Source organism: Myotis myotis, unplaced genomic scaffold (genome assembly GCF_014108235.1).
Source record: "Myotis myotis isolate mMyoMyo1 unplaced genomic scaffold, mMyoMyo1.p scaffold_m19_p_20, whole genome shotgun sequence".
NCBI lineage: Eukaryota > Metazoa > Chordata > Mammalia > Chiroptera > Vespertilionidae > Myotis > Myotis myotis.
Genome location: NW_023416325.1, coordinates 2,099,721 through 2,114,556, shown reverse-complemented (window position 1 = coordinate 2,114,556; position 14,836 = coordinate 2,099,721). Strand labels below are relative to the sequence as shown.

Sequence of the window (14,836 nt, the reverse complement as noted above, 5' to 3'; positions counted from 1 at the left end):
AAACTGCTGTGTGATGGTCATTCCTTACTCAAGTCTGCATTTGAACATACAGCTAATTGAGATGAGTGGAGACATCTGTAAGCTTATTTTAAAAGAGACAAATCTCTCCGAGCATAATGACAGCAGTACCATTTACTGAGTGCTTGCTATGTGCTAAGCACTACTCATCAATTCACGCAGCATCAAAGATTAACAAGCAGAGAGCTAAGCACTGGGAATACAAATGCATCAGATGGGGAGCCTGCAGCTTCTCTGGGGCTCGCAGGCTGAATGGAGAGATAGACAAGGAAGATGACCAAGGGCAGGAAAAGTGTGCTCCCTGCTGTCAGGCACAGTGCTTTGCAAGGGTGCAGAAGAGCACCAATGTGAATATGAGAAAGCTCCTTAAAGAGGTAGTGTCTCCTTATAACACCAGAGGATGGAACCTGAGGGTCAGAAAGGTTAAGTAATACAAAGGTACATAGCTATGAAGTGGGCTGAGCCAATGTTTACATCACTTCAAAGCCATGCTTTGCCTATTCTCTTGCTGTAGAGTCACAGGAAATATCCCCCTTAAAGCGTCTGCCACAGGGGAAATCTCACAGGGGAAAAACTAAACAATAACAAAAGCACACACACTAACTCTGAGAGCATTATGCTAAGTGAAATGCCAGACAAAGACAACTGTATAATCTCACTTATATGTGGATTCTAAAAATATCAAACTCTAGAAACAGAGAGTATAACGGTGACTGCCAGGAGTTGGGGGATGGGGAGAATGGGGAGATGTACAAATTTCAGTTATTAGATGAATAAGTTCAAGATATCTAATGTACAGCATGGTGACTATAGTTAACAATATTTGAAACTTGCTTTGAGAGTAGGTCTTTAATGATCTCACCATAACATCCACAAAAAATGGTAATTATATGAGGTGAAGGATGTATTAACTAACCTTATTGTGATAAAGCATTTCACAAATAAACGTGTATCAAATAGTCACACTGTATACCTTAAACTTACATGTTATATGCCGCTTATATCTCAATAAAGCCAGGAACAAAAAAGAGATGAAGAAATCAAATAACATGTACTGCTGGCCCCTGATAACCACCTCCTATTTTCAATGGATCAGCATATTTTGAACGATAAGAAATGATATGTATTTCAGTAACATTTTCACCTTTCTTTTAGCATCTTAGTTTTGTGTTAAATGCTATACTCTTCTCACACATGATAATAAACTATGATAATGATTAAAACATTTGTAATGTCTATTATGTTCCAGGTATTGTTCTTAGGACTTCACATACAACTCACTCAATCCTCAGTTATCTTGTAAAATAGGTACTATAATCGTGCCCACATCACAGATTAAAAAACTGAGGCGGGGAGCAACTAAGCCAAGGTCACAAAGCCATGAAGTGGCATAGCTGAGATCCGAAGTCAGGCTATCTGAGTCCAGCAGTCAGGTTCTTCACATGTGTGAAGGCTCCATTCAGCCTGCGAGCCTAGTTGTAGGGGGGCTCTATCTTCTATATCCTGATGGTGCCCGAAACAGTCCTGGTGATAAATTATATAATACAGTCACCGTAGCTAAATAACACTGTAAAAAACCCATAACGCTGATGGTGAGGGAAGGCCATTTATGAACGGGGCGTCTCAGTGATCAAAATGAAGAGAAATCAGCACACAATCTGAGTGGTTTCTATGGTATCAGAAGGAAAAAGAACAGTCCAACAGGGTGTTTCATATAAAAATGTCAAAGCCCCAGAGGACAGACAGATCATAAAAGTGTTTAGCAAAGGATTTAGCAAGTAGGTGCTTCTTGTTCCCTTTATCACACACACTGTAGTGCAAGTGTTTCACTGATGACAAAGAGAACGTCTTTCTCCATCAGGCATTTAAGAAGTACCAGGAGTTGTCAAGGCAGACATGCCAGCTCGCCGGATGGTGCTGCGAACTGGAGCGCACCATCTGTTTTGTTAAGGTTGACAGTCTGAAATTTCTGGTTAAACTCCAGATCTCCTCGTGAAGGGCTTGATAACTCTTAGTCCATTACCTTCTGCTTACTGAGTCACAGAGCATATTATGTCTCCCTCCAGAGCACTCCAGCAGCTGGGCCATGTTATAAGCTGTCTTTGTCTTATTTGGTATTAGGTAATGGATTTGATGGGACCTTCCATTTGAATCAGGAAAACACAATTGCAAAACTGTTGTTGTTTGAAATAAGTGGCCAACTCTGACATTCTGGCTGAAGAACACAAATCTGTTCCTTTTTGCCACTGGGCTGTTCTGATGCGGGCTTCCTTTACAAGCACATTGGGCACATAACAACAAAGCATTTATTTCACTTTTTAATTGCTCTTGGAACTATTTTAAATGGCACCAATGCAATTTTTAAGAGAAAATGAAAGCACTCACTTCCCAGAGTAACTTAACTCTTCAAAGGAGGACAGAAAGGACCAGTTTCTGAAATCCGTTGAAAACTGAGAGCCTGTACTCAGGAGCTAACAAAGCTGTTTAAAAGTCAAGTGGGGACAGGCTGAGTCAGCAATACCAACGAAAAGTCGCATTCCGGCTTTAATCCAATTCAACAAATGCATTTTCTGCTGTGTCAGAGAGAGCCTTAAGAAGACTTTCTGGAACAACGTGCTGAAAATGGTTCTTAGTGAAAGCTGCTTTTTGAAGGTACCTTGAAATTACTAATTATGCTGAAGAGAGTCTTAAACACTTGAGCCTCTTGTGGATTTCATGCTGGGGAGCAGGGGAGAGTGGAAGTGGTATAGAAGCAGCCTCGCTATGCCCTGCATTCAGTCTGTAGGTGTGCTTGCAAAACGGGGATCAGTGAATGAGAATGAAAAGAAGCTGTGGGCAAAAAGAAATGCTCAACTTCCAGTTACAATGTCAAGTTGTCCTTGTCATGTGAAAACACGAGAGCTTTAGCTCTTCCCTGAATGATGGTAGCCCTTCTTTTTAGAGAAGCAGTGTAAAGGCACTGACTTCCCATTCAGTACTCGCTGTGGGGCCTTTGACAACTTAACCTCTCTGTTCTTTAGGTTTTTCATTTCTAAGTTGGAATAATGAGCCTTCTATTTCTGAATGTTTAAATGAACTAACGAAACACTGCATAAAAAGTATAGTGTTGGCGCCGGGGCATTCCATTTCTTATTCTAATGACTTCTCTGCCACTTCAAAGGTGTACTGAAAAGATCACAAAGGCCTTTTCATATATTCTCTATGGAACCTGTTATTTGAATACCTAAAAAGTCTCCTAAGGCTAGATGTTAAATGAAGAGGAGAATAGACTGTTAGTTCATATACTTAAAAGAAGGAACAGTGTAAGACCCTAGTGATTTTCTTGTCCAAAAGGAATAAATATTAGGGTTCTTCAAGGCTGCACAAAGGATCTCATTTTAGCAGTGTTTTGTAAACTTCTTGGATAAACACCCAAAAAGGTTAATATAGCCCTAGCCAGTTTGGCTTAGTGGATAGAGCACCAAAGGGTCCCAGGTTCAATTCTGGTCAAATGCAGGTACCTCGGTTGCAGGCTCTTCCCTGGCCTGGGCCCTGGTCAGGGCACGTGCAAGAGGCAACCAATCGATGTGTTTCTCTCACATCGATATTTCTCTCTGTCTTTCCCTCTCTCTTCCACTCTCTCTCTAAAAACCAATGGAAAAATATCCTTGGGTGAGGGATTAAACCAAACAAACAAACAAACAAACACAAAAAGGTTAATATATTTTTAGTTAGCCTGCTAATCAGACTGTCTCATCCAGCTATAGGCCAAAGGACTATGTAAAGAAAGGCAAAAAATCTACTCAATTCTGTATTTCCTACTACCAGTAAGGAGTAAAACTAAAATGATATCATAAAACCTAATCACCACCTGCTGTTTTAACTCTCAAGCTGATTATATTTTGGTTCATTTAAAAGGCTTTAGGAATCAAGTTTCAGCTTCCATATACATTGTCTTTCTACAGAAAATAGAATTTGAGCTTTAAAGAATAGTAAGGCGTTTTAGACATCATTTACACTGACAAGAATATGAAGGTCCAAAGTTTATTTACAGAAACTGCCATTGGTTCCTTGAATTAGTCACCCTGGGCTATGGAATCAGAAGCAGCAGGGAATGGATGAAAATCGTAAATACGAAAGAGTAATTATTTGAACCCTAGACTCCAGTTATTAGTTTCCTACATTTTCCATAGTGCTTGGCTCACATCATCCTTCATCCATTCAAGATATATTATACTGGTGACCCGGTACACAGATTCATGCACACTGAAAGGAAATTAATTAGAAGGTGGTCAGTGGGGCAGGACTGGGCGAGATGGGTCCAACGCACCCTGGAGCCAACCTCCTGCGGTCCTTTCCTGGCCAACCACACCTGGGGTGGTGCCACAACTCAAAAGGCATCTGTGGAGACCTCGGGCAGGCAGGTGGGGTCCCTCGGCCTGGCCTGCGGAGATCGGGCCGAAACCGGCTCTCTGACATCTCCCGAGGGGTCCCGCTGTCATACAGGGTGTGGAACACAAATGCAAGTGTACAGTAAACCATATTCAGGGCCGACAGTGCCCCAGCAACAACATAACCCATGGCTGAAGGTGGAATCACGCAGCCTACAAGGAATCGGGCTCCGCCCTCTCTGGTTCCAGGGTGCGTCACCGGAGAACCACTGCTGCCAAGTCACCGCAGCCCAGCAGCTGCTGCATTGAGTGTCTGCACCCTGGTGGTCAGTGTGCATCATACCTACCAGCAGGTCAGAAGGTTGGAAGGTCAGACAGTCGCTTAGCCTTTTATATATATGGATGGTATACCCACTGTAGTACAAGCATTAGCCACTAGGATAAGGCCACAAATAAGCTAAGATACGTATCCTGCCCATTATTGGCATTTATGATCTAGTTGGAAAGGAATTACAATATTTAATAAGTGCTATGTACAAAAATGGTAGGAAAATACAGACGAACGTTAAATTTCTTGGAAGAACCTGAGAGGAAGATTTAAGAATAAAGAGATATTTGATTGAAGTTTGAAAGAATAAATAAGACTTCACAGGCTTGACCAGAGAAAGATACTCAGGGCAGAAGAAATGGCATAAAGAAAGCCAGGGAGGAGTACAAGGACTCAGGTGTGGAGAGCAGTGAGTGTGAAGGGTGGAACAGTAGAAAATGGTATTAATAAGATAAATTGGGGCCACTTACTCAGGGAAGAGTTTTCTGACACCCCCTCAATCAGAATTACACCCCACGTAATACTTTCTGAAATCACCATTTTAAGTACTTCAAGCACTTAAAATGCCTGCTTTAACAAATAGCCACTGGCATCGTTTCTAGCACAGAGTAGGTACTCAATAAATACTTTTTGAATGTTAAAGATTTTTGAAAGATACATATGCCAGGTATAAAGAGAAAAACTATTTTTTCCTTCCTATGTAGGGAATCTTCACCTCTAACAATAAGTTCTCTTTAACAGAATTTGCTGTAAAGGAGAACCACAGGGGCAATCTGAATAACCACTTGCTACATCTGCTCCAAATGTCTATCTAAGAGACCGGATTCTAATACTCTACATCTTCTACTATTTTGATTTTCTCAAGAAATCAGTCAATAGTAAATTCCTCATAAGTCACCTCACAACAGATGGATTCCTTAAGGAAAGAAGATGAGACTAAAAGCAGAGCCAAATGATTCCAGAAGAAAGACCCCAAAGCTTATCATAGTCATGTGGCATAAGTCCAGTATGCAGCGTCCAGCACAGATGGTAGGACCCAGGATCACATCTGCACCCGCCATTGCTGGCAAAGCAAAGGGCTAGACAGGAACTGCTGCAGATGGACAGACTTAGGTACAGGCAGGTGTGGGAGGTGCCGTGCCAGGTATGGGTGGTAGGAGCCAATGATTTAGCATCACTGAGAGGCTCCCCTGCTTACTGCATGGTGCCAGGCTGCACTGCTCACAAAAAATGGCCACAAAATAGAGGCTAAAGGTAGGGTGCGTACCAAAATGACAGTACCCCCAGCAGGCAGTAACCACCTAAGTCTGGGACAACAAAGTTGTGTTCAGAAACCATTGCTCTTCAAAGTTACCACTCAAGTGTTCCTTTCTGAAGTCCTAACAGAAGTGTTATCAATGCTCAGGACTGGGCTGTCTAATGGGAAATGCCCCCATGGGGGCTTTTGACTCATAAACCTATTCAGCCTCACTTGTTCATAATCATCTGTGTAAAGAAGGAAAAACCTCCGAGCACTAATTAGAAAGATAGAGCTGTTGTATTTTGCTCCAGATCACCTTATCTTCTTTATTCAGTTCTTGAAGACTCAGCTATTAAAGAAAATTAAGTAATTCATCAAGCCCATTTCAATTACCTGCTGCTGATAACATCAGATTACAATTAGCATCTACAAATGAACCAAGTGCCAACTGCCAAGCTGAAACATAAGCTAATTTACTGCTAGACTCTGCCTGCTGGAGACAGAACTCTGGGGCCTGGCAGCAAGCAGCCACTTCATTATCCAACAACAGTTTTGCAGCCTCTTCTGCAACAGCCCCAAGTGCAGCTCTGACCAGGATTTACTGCCCCGTCTGTTCCTGCTCACATGTTTACAGACGTGCTCTATCTGTAAGCAAATCGCAGCTCCTTTTAAATAGCAATGTCTAGACAAGCCGGGTAACAAATCTTGACATAAAAGAGAGAATAAATATTATTAATATTTATTAGGCACTGAGAGGTGTGGGCCACAGCACAGGATGTGCGTGTCATAACCTTAATGAGGGTCTGAATCATTTTCTGGGAGTCCTCTGGTGCCTGATCAGAAAAATCTCCTGCTTTGGTTGATGCTCTCCATTCCTCATTTCTTTCCAACGGGGAAAGCACATTCTTGTTACTTTCTTTTAGATGTCTAGAAAAATCTGTTTCAGGCTCTGGGACACATTTTTTTTTCCTGTATTTATATTTTCCCTTTTCATGACCCTTCCTAAGAACTGCTTTGCATGAAAGCTGGGATGTGTGGTTTGGCTTCCTATATTATGGACATTATTAAACTCTGACAATCTGTATAGTCTTGTCTATGCTTCTCAGGCAGAAGAACCAACTGTTCAATCAATGAGCAGGTCTCAGAGGGGTCCTGTGGGCGGTAGTAGAAGAGAGTGTGCAGACCTAGGTTCGGGTCTTGCCTCTGCTGCTTATAAACTGCATGGATATGGAACAAATCCTATGCCCACCACATAGCTTTGGAATGAGGATAAAATGAAACCATGCAAAGCGTCTAGCTCAGTGCAAGTAACCAACAGCCAATAGGCACTATGCAAAGAGGAAAGCCTGTTCCATCCCGCCGGTGCCTACGCTTCTCTGGGAATGCTGCTGCCTGATACTCAGGCAGGAGCAGGGGCCGCTGCGTCAAGGTGGCCTATAACCCTTCTAGTGGTGCTTCCTCTTGTTCCTCTTCCTGTGTAGGCTGGGGGATAGGGAGGCCAGGTAGGAGGACGGATAGGTGCAGAACAAGAAGCATCTTTGGCTTTTAGCCCTAGGCCTGGTCATCCTAGCCTGGCTCCTGCTGGAATCCACTACTCTAATGGGAACATTCCATCATGGAAGAACTGTGGACATGGAATCACAGACCTGCACGGAGCCTCCACTCTGCCTCTTACTCTATAATCTTGGGTGAATCACAAACGTTTATTTATCTCTGAGTCCTCATCAGTGAAAAGGAATAATAATAGTTTACCTCATAGGGTTCTTAGGAAAACAAACAAGTACTGTGAAACACAAATATAATGGAATTACATTGCTATACCAAGAATTTCTATGTGAGTTCTCACAGATCCTTTGACATCTTGAGCGGTTATTTTAAACATGATTCCATTAATCATACTATGTATTTCCAAAGAAACACACCCAATTAGTGTAAATCAATTATTATATACGATTATTATAAACATTTTACCTGTAAAGCTAGCTTCTCTCCACCTAAAGAAAACCCAACATGTAAAAACTGAAATGTGAAAAACAGGTAAAAGAGAGTGACTGACATATTATAAAACTGTTTTTTCTCTCACAAACGAAATTTATTAAAATATTTTTTAGGACACTCAGTTTTATATGTGTTCATAATAATGATTTAATTTATAGCCAAGACCGGTTTGGCTCAGTGGATAGAGCGTCGGCTTGCGGACTGAAGGGTCCCAGGTTCGATTCCGGTCAAGGGCATGTACCTGGGTTGCGGGCACATCCCCAGTGGGAGATGTGCAGGAGGCAGCTGATCGATGTTTCTCTCTCATCGATGTTTCTAACTCTCTATCTCTCTCCCTTCCTCTCTGTAAAAAATCAATAAAAATATATATTTTAATTTATAAAGTCTATTTAGGAATAATATAATTACGGTGAGTTATATGTATGTATCATGTAGAGAATATATAATATTGTTCCCCCTTTCCTTGGGAATTCCAAATTTTCTCATTCAGATTTGCAGAATTTAATTTTTTTAATGTAATTTTAATAAAAGTTGTGAAGGTGGTATTTCTTAAATCCTAGAATTAGAACAGCTGAGATTCACCATTTCTGGTGCACTGTAAATACAAGAAATGATGTTTACCCACCAGAATTGCTACCAAACTTTTACTCTAACACATGACTCCCAGGGTGGGAGGGGAGAGGGGAAATGAAACTAGCCATCCTTCTAATTGTCTCCCTTTTCACTCTACTAATTGCAGTTTATCTCTAAGTAAGATGAGAGGCCATTCTGTCTGGCTCCCTAGAAAATGACAAGATTTGTGAGGCTCAGGGTGAAAGGACTTTGAAGCTGTAATCCAGTGACCTATTCTGCAGTCTAACTGAGGTTTGACTCCCAACTGCCTAAATTAGAACCATAAAGAAGGCCACCAAACAAACAAACAAAAAAACAGAGGCCTCAGAAATATTGCCATACAACTATAGTTGATTTGTGCATAAAAGAAAAAGATGGACATTTTCCAAGCCAAAGTTTACATTAACATTTTCACAAGTAAGACATGCTTAGAAAACAGCTAGGCTATTCTTTGTTGTTCATAAGAAATCTAAAAAGTCTAAATCGTTTCTACTTGTTTTATTTAAAAGCAAATGAAAGGTGGATAAGTATTAGTATATGCTGACCACCAAGGCACAAAGCTTTCTTGTCATCTCTACCTTCGTTCTCTCCATTTCAGAAGCTTCTATTGTCAAATAATCTTCTTTGTGACTCCAATCTCATTGTCCCTGGCTTCTCTCATGTAAGTGACATGTCCCCACACCCTGAAGCCCTCTTCTCCCTGAGCTCCACCTCGATCCCTCCACTCTGTGCATCTGACTCAGACTCGCTGGTGGGCTTTCCTTCCTCATCTCATAAATATAATTAGGATGATGCCATCTTAATACTTGTTTCCAGTTCCACTTGTTCATATTACACAAAGTGAGAGAAATACATAAGGGCCATGTACAAAATCAAACTTACCACGTGCTTCCCAAAACTAATTCCTCCTCCCAGCTTTCCTTTCTCTTTCCAAAGGCACCACTCTTCTTCCAATCACCTGGCACAGTATCTTGCTATAAGCTTTGACTCATTCAATCTAACCAATAAGTATATATTGTGTACCGCTTATTATACTCAGTGACGCAGAGACTACAGAGTAGAAGGTTGTTCATAGTTGTAATGATTTTAATCCAGTAATGATATCCTCACAAGTATACAAATAACCCTAATTCCTGATTGAATATAAACAGAATAAAAGACATTTTTAAAGTGTTACCAGGGCTCAGACAAGGTAAGAAATTTATTTTATTATCAAGAGAGTACACTTTCGACAAGCAAAACAGGGACACAGAAGTTCTAAGTGGAAGAAACAGCTTGAGGAAATATATTAAAGCAAGAAAGCATGGCCAATGTGATGAGGTCAGGGAAGATGGAGAAGCGCAGTTTGCGGAAGGAGCATGTGCAGAGGAGCAGTGGAACTGAAGAATGGAAAGGATGACGGGCTTAAAGGTGAGGACTCTTACCATAATGGGGTATGCCATGTGCACCGAGGACTGCCTGGACTAGAGCTCCAGGTGGGTCAGTCTTATCGATGTGCAGGATGGAGAAGACATGGGAAGGTGGGATGGTTGTGAAGAAAACCCAACTAGTAAGATAATACATCAGACTGGGCAATTAGGAAGAGGCAATGAAAGAAAAGAACCTTTATGAGAATATTTATTTGAAAACTGTTAGACTGAGAGTCACTCAGAAAAAAAAAGGAAGAAATCAATGATGACTTTAGATTTCTAAGTTAGGATGTATCATAAGCTGAATAATGCCCCCTCCCCCCAAATATGCTGTTGTCCTAATTTCGGGAACTGTGAGTGTTACTTTACATGGCAAAAAGGACTTAGCAGGGGTGATTAAGCTAAGAATCTTGAGATTATTCAAGTGGCCCTGAGAGAATCACAACAGTCGTTATAAGAGGATGCAAGAGAAGTCAGGGCAGAAGACAAGGCAATGTGATGACAGAAGCAGAGATTGGAGCGATGCCCTCTGAAGGGGGAGAAAGAAGCCACAAGCCAGGGAATACAGGTGCCATTAGAAGCCGACTCTCCCCTAGAGCCTGCAGAAGAGTCAGCCCTGCTGACACCTTGGCTTGAGCTGGTGGAACTGATTTCAGACTCTTGCCCTCCAGAACTGTAAGAGAATAAATCTGTGTTGTTTTAAGCCACTAGTTTGTGGCGATTTGTTACGACGACAATAGAAAATTAATACAAATGGCCAGAGGGGTGGGGCTGTCATCAACAGAATTAGGAAATCTAGGAGAAGCAATTAATTTAGGAAAAAAATGTCATGTTTGTACTCACTTTGACAGATCAGCATGAAAATCAGATGGAGTATCCACTAGGCAGTTGGAAATGCAAAAATAATACTCAGAGGTCAGAGCTGGAGAACAAAAATTTAGAAACAATGCACATTGAAGCAGTAATTGAAAATGATAAAGGAAGATATATAAAGAACAGAAAAAAATCAAGAAATAAAACACAGGAACAACCTATACATAGATGTGTATATTTACATATATGACTGTACTGCCATGTGTTTATGTACATAGTAAACAGGTCTGAAAAGATTCTAACCAACGCTGAGGAGTGGGAAAGGGGAAGGTAAAAATGTAAGGGAGTGGATCTCCTTTTTCTACTTTTTACACTTATGTATTATAAGAATTTTTTTTTAACAAAAGTAAGTACCACTTTTGTAACTTTAAATTGTCCATTTTCAAAAAACACCAATGAAGAAGGCACAAGAAGAGCAGCCAAGAAGAAAATTAGGAGAGCATGCTTCACAGAAACTAGGAGAGGAGAGAATTTCAAGGAACAGTTCGTAAATCACACCAATGCCGCATACTGATTAGGAAAATTTAGAATTGTCAAAAGATCGTAAAAGTCAGCATGAGGAGTTCACTGTTGATCTGTTTTCAGGGACAAAAGAAGCAAATCAAATTGCAATGGATTAAAAAAGAATAGCAGGAATTCTGGTTCCGTAATGGAGGAGGAGTTCCTTTCAATCTAATCCTCCCATAAATAATAACTATGAAGTCTGGGGGGGAAGAGGGTCACAGGCATGGAGGAGGCTGGGGGAGGAATCTGTGTAAAGGCAATGAAGTACAACCTTAAGAGTGAGAAACTATAGAGAGGTTGGAGCTGAGCATTTGGAGAAGGGAATGGCATTGGGTAAGTTTCCCATTTTTGAAATGCCAAAGAGCATCTTTTCTTTCCCAAAAGGCAAGCCCCAATTAATGTAAGGTGGTGAGCTAACATTCAGGTAGAAAAACACAGACTTGCTGGCTTGAAGAACCAGAGGAAAAAATCCCATAGAGAGTCACAGTAGGGGGCCTTAAATTCTGAATATAAATTCTACCTCATCTCTAACTCCTGAAATATATATGGGAAAGGCAGAGTCTAAGCAGCCCAGTTAAAGAAAGGTAAAAGACCCCAACAGAGATTTCAACTGCCACCCACCACAGAGAAGACTGAATTTGGAGCCTGAATTCAGTCACGTTAACTGGGAAAACAACAAAATCAATACTATTAAGAGAAATATATCAGAATCCAGAATCTCTATCAAGTATCATTCACAAGATTGGATATAATTCCATATTACTGGATATCCTATATAATAAAAGGGTAATATGCAAATTGACACTAACAGCGGAACGACCAGAACGACCGCTCGACCAGTCACTATGAGGCAAACTGACCACCTCTTGGTCCTTTTCCCCAGCTGGCGGGTTCTGATCACCCACCCAATGGCAAATGGGGAACTGGGAGTGGGTGGCGGCAGGGGGACAGGGCTGGCAAGCGGGCGGGAATGGCCGACCTCTCGGTTCCTTCCCCAAGCCAACAGGCTCCAATCACTCAATGGCAAATGGGGAACTGGGGGTGGGTAGCGGCAGGGGCCGGGCCAGCTGCGGGCAGCCAGGGAAGATGGTCCTGATTGCAGGCCAGGCCTAGGGACCGTACCTGCAAGCAAATTTTGTGCGCTGGGCCTCTAGTAGGATATAAAATGAAACAATAGCCCTAACTGGTATGGCTCAGTGATTAGAGCATTGGCCTGCACACCAAAGGGATGTGGGTTCATTCCCCACCCCCCCTCGGGGTGCATTGGGGAGGCAACTGGTGGATGTGTCTCTTTCACATTGATGGTTTCTCTCTCTCTCTTCTCTCTCTCTCTCTCTCTCTCTCTCTCTCTCTCTCTCTCCTGCATCCCTCCTCCCCGCTCCCTCCTTTCCACTCTCTCTGAAAAAGCAATGGGAAAAATATCCTCAGGTGAGGATTAAGAGCAAGGAAAAAGAAACAATAAAATGTCACTAATACTCAGTACAAAAGGCAATCAATACACAATTCTGTGAATATACTAAAAACCACTGAATTATCTACTTTAAATTGTATAGTATGTGAATTATATCTCAACCAAGCTATTACAAAACAACAACATCAACAACAGGTAATCAACATGGTCCAACTCTAAGAGAACGGATGTGGAATTAGTAGACAATGTTTTAAAAGGTTTTGTTTCCCTCTCCCCGACCCTGAATTGAAAATGGGTGAAAGCCTCTCTCCCCTTCATCATGCAGGGCAAGGAGCAGCCACCACGGAGGGCTGTGATCTAAGGCTTATTCTTTGCTGCTATAACAGGTTTGAAAAGAACAAAATAAAGCAATATTCACACATAAAAATAAAATAAAATAAAAGCTTTTGTAATATCTAGGCTCAGCTATGGAAAGAAAAATATACATGTAATAAACATATAAATCTTAGCAGTTAAATGGAAATTTTCATTAAAAGAACCAACTGTAAATTCTACAGATAGAAAATACAATATATATCCTACAAATATGTTCTCTGACCACAATGAAATTAAATTAGAATTTGATAACAATAAACCTCCAACATATTAATATTTAAACAATACTTCTAAATAACACAGGGGTTAAAGGTAAATCACAGATGACTTTAGAAAATATTTTAAACTTATTGAAGGTAACCTAATACATCAAAAATTACTGGATGCACCTATAGCAGTGTTTAGAGGAAATTTTATATTTTTAAACACTTGTATTAGAAAGAAGAAAGATCTAGAATCAATGACCTAAGTTCAACCTTGAGAAACAAGAAAGTAGCAAGAAGGAAATGATAAAAATGAGACTGGAAATAAATGAAATGGAAAATAGACAAGCAATGAAAAATTTAAGAAAAACACAGTTTTTTAAAAAGATCAAGAAAATTGATAAATATCAAGCTAGAATGATCTAGAAAATGGTACAGGTGTAAAAAAACAACAACCCACAAACTACCAATAACAGAAATGAAAGAGGGCATATATCCTACAAGCATTAAAAGAAAAATAAGGAAATATTATAGACAACTTTATTTCAATAAATTAAATGAACTGAACAAAGTCTTTGGAAAATATAACTAATTCAAACTAATACAAAATGATAAAGAAAATCTAAATAGTCCAAGCTGCATAGCCATGTAAGGTTCTAAGCCAGCCATGGGCAAACTACGGCCCGCGGGCCGGATCCGGCCCGTTTGAAATGAATAAAACTAAAAAAAAAAAAAGACCGTACCCTTTTATGTAATGATGTTTACTTTGAATTTATATTAGTTCACACAAACACTCCATCCATGCTTTTGTTCGGGCCCTCCGGTCCAGTTTAAGAACCCATTGTGGCCCTCGAGTCAAAAAGTTTGCCCACCCCTGTTCTAAGCCCTCCAATTTATCCTATGTGCCACTGCTTGACTTGTCTTCCTTAAATATCTAGTCTATCTTCTTAGGCCTACATTTCCAAACCATCAGGAATTCCTGTTCACTAGCATATCCCTTGTGTAGTTTTCATAGTAATCTTTTACCACCCTAGCACATTTCTGAAGTCTAATCATGCCACCATCCCTCAGATATGCCAACCTACTTTCTTATAACTTCTTCCACATAATCCTTACTATCAATGTCATCCCATTCCTGGCCAAATCTCACCTATTCTTTGAGGTCTAATCTTCTCCAAGAAGCTTTCTAGGTTAGTCCAAGCCCTCAGGGTCTCCCTTCTAGGAATTGCATGGCCCTGCAACATTAACACAGTCTTGCAGGGAGGCCACTGTTGTCCTATGTATTAGTCTTATTTCCCCAACTAAATTATAAGCTTTTTTTAAAAACTTCTCTATCCCTTAAGGCAACTACTATATTCCAGGATTTAGCACACGATTCAATAAATGATTGATTCAATAATACTTGATCCATTGAACGAATGTATAATGCCAAGAGCTTATTTCTGTAGTTCTTACAGACTCTCTCGATTCTCATTCTGATCTCAATATCATCGTC

The 14,836-nt window shown here is 40.7% G+C and overlaps 1 protein-coding gene across 1 annotated transcript in view; it reads right to left on the bottom strand.

Annotated features, from left to right (window-relative positions):
• Nucleotides 1-14,836, bottom strand: part of TTC28 (tetratricopeptide repeat domain 28) — a 379,564-nt gene that overhangs the window by 112,111 nt on the left and 252,617 nt on the right. The gene's annotated exons all lie outside the window — the stretch shown is intronic.